Genomic DNA, 3,694 nt, shown 5'->3' with positions numbered 1-3,694 from the left:
CACTCCACTCTGCCTCCCTCCTCCATCCCCCACCTCACCACCCCCTCCCCCGTCACTAGGGCCACCCTGCACCCGGCCTGCACCTCAGCCCTGGCCCGGCACTCCCACAGACTGCTGCTTCCTCTCCCTCCCCCTCCCTCCCTTCTCCTGGAGCACCATTTCACAACCCTCCCTGGGCCCCACATTCCAGGGCAGCGACCGACCACCGGTTCTGAGCCCTCTCACAGCAAGCTCCTCGGAAGGACTGGTCCGGACCCACGTCTCCACCACGTCCTGTCCTCCCTCCTCCCTCAACTCCAACCCAGCTTCCACCCAAACCAGGGCCGCTGTCCCCACAGCCCTCCGCCTGCAAACCAGCCATCAGCCCCGGACGCTCGGGGTGACATCCCTCTCCTCGTTTCTCATCTTGTCTCCCTGGCAGCTCCTGGTCAGCCTCCCCTGCTGGTTCCCCGTCGTGGGTACAGCCCCGCCATGGGGTGCCCGGCCCACTGCACTGCCCTCACCGCCCGCCAGACCTCCCTGCTCCATGTCCAGGAGGCACCTCAACACCAACATGGCCGAGCCGGCTCCCTCTCCCCCCTCGATGTGCTTTTCTCTGGAAATGGCGACTCCATTCTTTCCCCTGGGCCAAGCAATTCTCTTCTTTCTCTCCTCACACCCCACCACCAACCATCAGCAAACCCCCTCGGCTTCGCCTTCAAAACATCCAGAATCCTACCACTTCCCACCACACCCGGCGCTACAGCCCTGGGTCCAGCCTACGACGACATCTTACCCGTCTATCAGAGATCCCCGCTTCCCATGTCACTCCTCTGCTCCAATCCTCCCTCGGAATGAAAGCCAGAGCCATTGCCATGGCCTACAGGCCGGGGCCCTGCTCACTCAGCCCCCCATCCTCCTCTCAGGCACTCGCCGCTCCAGCCCTAAGGGCCCCTTCGCCAGTCCCCAAGCATGTCCCCCCAACTAGACGCAGGGTTCCCTCACTCATGGCCTTCGTGGTCTCTGCTGAAACTCCATCTTACAGACAGGCCACGGGGTGCACCCACTTAGAGCAGCCCAAACCCTCACTCCCCCCACGCCCCACCCTCAGAATGTCACAGACACCCACTAACGCCTCTGCCGCCTCTGCCGCCTCTGCGGGGCCACTCTGAAAGGACAGGAGAGCTCGGCTTCTCACTTTGATCACACTTCCAAGCAGATGGCAGGGGGCGGAGCCGGAGGGGACTCGGTGCGACACACCCTTGTCACTTCTAGGAACCCTGCTCTTCAGCTCTTCCAGGCTGGTGGTTTGGGTTTCTACTTACAAGCCGGGGGCGAGGAGCAGGGGCTGTTGGGGAGTTTTTGTTGTTTCTGTGTAAGGCAGTGCCTTAGAGTAGAGATGGCAACAAACTGATTCTATACGCCGTCAACACCCGGGGCCACAGGCTCCTGACCAGCTCTCCATGTGCAAGCCGCAGGGGCAGGGAGCTCCTCCGACACTTTCCTCCCAGCCGCCCACCCTCCACTGCTCCCACGTTCCCTGGCCTTTCCCTGGCCCCTCCGTGTGCTAACAAAACTGACATGAAGGCTTTCACAATCTCGCCTGGCCAGCCTGTCTCAGTGGTTGAGCGTCGACCTATGTACCAGGAGCTCAGGGTTCGATTCCCGGTCAGGGCACAGGCAGGAGGCAGCTGATAGATGATTCCCTCTCATCATTGGTATTTCTATCTCCCTCTCCTTCTCCCTTCCTCTCTAAAATCAATAAACATATATTGAAAATATATTTTTTTTTAAAAAAAGACTTTCACCATCTCCAGTCCAACTCTCCCGGCCAGATGGTCAGGCCAGAACTACGTGCAGGAATGTGCCCCTGGGCCTGGGGAAGCTGCCCCCGGGGATCTCAATGCACAAAAGGAAAAGGAAAATCCCACCCCAGGTCGCGAGCTGATCGGAGGGGCAAGTGTCACCGGAACCAGAGGGCCTGGGACTTCCCCGCACGGAGGACTCGCAGGCCCTGCCTCCGCCCGGCCTCACAGAAATAGGCCGTGACGCACGGCTCCGGGCACCTCGACGCCCGCGCCTGCAGCAGCTGCTTCTCGTCTGGCACCGTGGTTTCCCGAGGCGCTTTCACAACCTTCCCAGGGGCTTGCATCCTCCTTTCCTGTCCCCACCTGGTGAGGCCCCCGCGAGGGCGGGAGCCCCCCCGACTGCCGCCCCAGGCCCACGCCGGCTGGGACTTCTCCACTCGGCCTGAAATGCGGCAGCCACAACAGGAAGGGAGGACGAAGCCAAGAAAACGCAGGAGCCCCCCGCCCCCCTCCAGCCACCCGACATATGGCACCTGGCACCCGCCCAAACCCCACACCTCCTGTCCTCAAGCCCCTCCTTGTTCGAGGGAATGTGAGTTGGGCTTTCTGCTCCTCGGGCTGCAGGAATCCTCGAGGATACATACCTCGAAACCACAGGAGTTTGGATGCAAGATGGACCCCGAGAATCACAGTCCAGTGGTTTTAAAACTTTTTTGGATGGAAACGTTGCTTTCTCCAAAGGATTCTGACGTGGGGTGTCAATGCATAAAACAGAGAAATGAGAAATGCGTCCTGGCTGAGGCAGAAGCCCCGAGACGCTAACGGGGACTCGGGGGTACAGAGTGACGGGCTAACAAGGTGTCTGATCTAACCCAGCAGCCCCAACTTACAGAGAGAAAGCAGTCACCGCCGCCCCTCCCCACCACAGAGGGGCCTGAGGTGGGCCAGCCACCGCCAAGCCTCCTGCCTCTCCCTCCAGCCCTAGCAGCACCACAGGGCTCAGGGCGGCAGGCCTCAGGATCACGGGCTTCCTGAGGCCCCACAACAAGTGCGAGTGCAGGGAAGAGTCTGGATTCAAAACCAGGACCGCCACTTCCCAACTCAGGGACCATCTCGCAGGAGGGAACTGAGGCCAGAGAAAGGAGGCGATCTGCCCCCGCCAACTCCATAATCCAGCTCTCCCACTCCAGCCGCACCCTGCCAGCGGCCCTCCGCAGCCCAGCAGCTGTCTCCTGGCAGGAACAGGCTGGGGGTCGTCACGGGGAGTGCGGAAAAGCCACGGAGACACACCAGCCAGAGGAACGCCCTGCCCATCCCCCCGACCTCCCCAAAAACAATTTATAGCCAAGCTCCAACAACTGCTTCCATCTGACTCCGTGCAGCTGCAGGCCGGAGGGGGCCGGAGCGGGGGAGGGGGCTGGACGGGGCTGGACTGCAAAGAGCTCTCCCGGGAATCACCAGTGGCCACAGGGCACCACAAAATCAATATTACAAATGCCAACAAAGAAGCTGGGCCCAGGGAGCGAGAATGGACTGAGCAGCCTTCACAGAGCAGAACCTCACAGCCAGAGCCGTCCATGAAGAACAGGCCGTGGCGAATATACATCCATTGGAAACCTTGTTGACATAAACACACACACACACACAGTGGACACACTCAAGAGGTTAAAGGGCTTATAAACACAGGAGAGCTGCTAAGCTGGGACACAGGACACAGGACATTCTCCGGAGCCCCGTCCAAAGTGGTAGCCAGATACAAAGGACAAGCCGAGCAAGACAAAGAATAGGTTTCAGGCTGAGGAAAGGCTGACCCAGCACCATTAATGGAACTCTGACTCAAAGAGAGAACATTGTTTCCAAACACACAGCACACTCGCAGCTTGACTAGGTGCTAGGCCACACGGGAA

This window comes from Myotis davidii, unplaced genomic scaffold, assembly GCF_000327345.1.
Source record: "Myotis davidii unplaced genomic scaffold, ASM32734v1 scaffold1494, whole genome shotgun sequence".
In the NCBI taxonomy this organism is placed as follows: Eukaryota; Metazoa; Chordata; class Mammalia; order Chiroptera; family Vespertilionidae; genus Myotis; species Myotis davidii.
The sequence above is the reverse complement of the archived record's forward strand: the minus strand, read 5'-3'. Positions refer to the sequence as shown.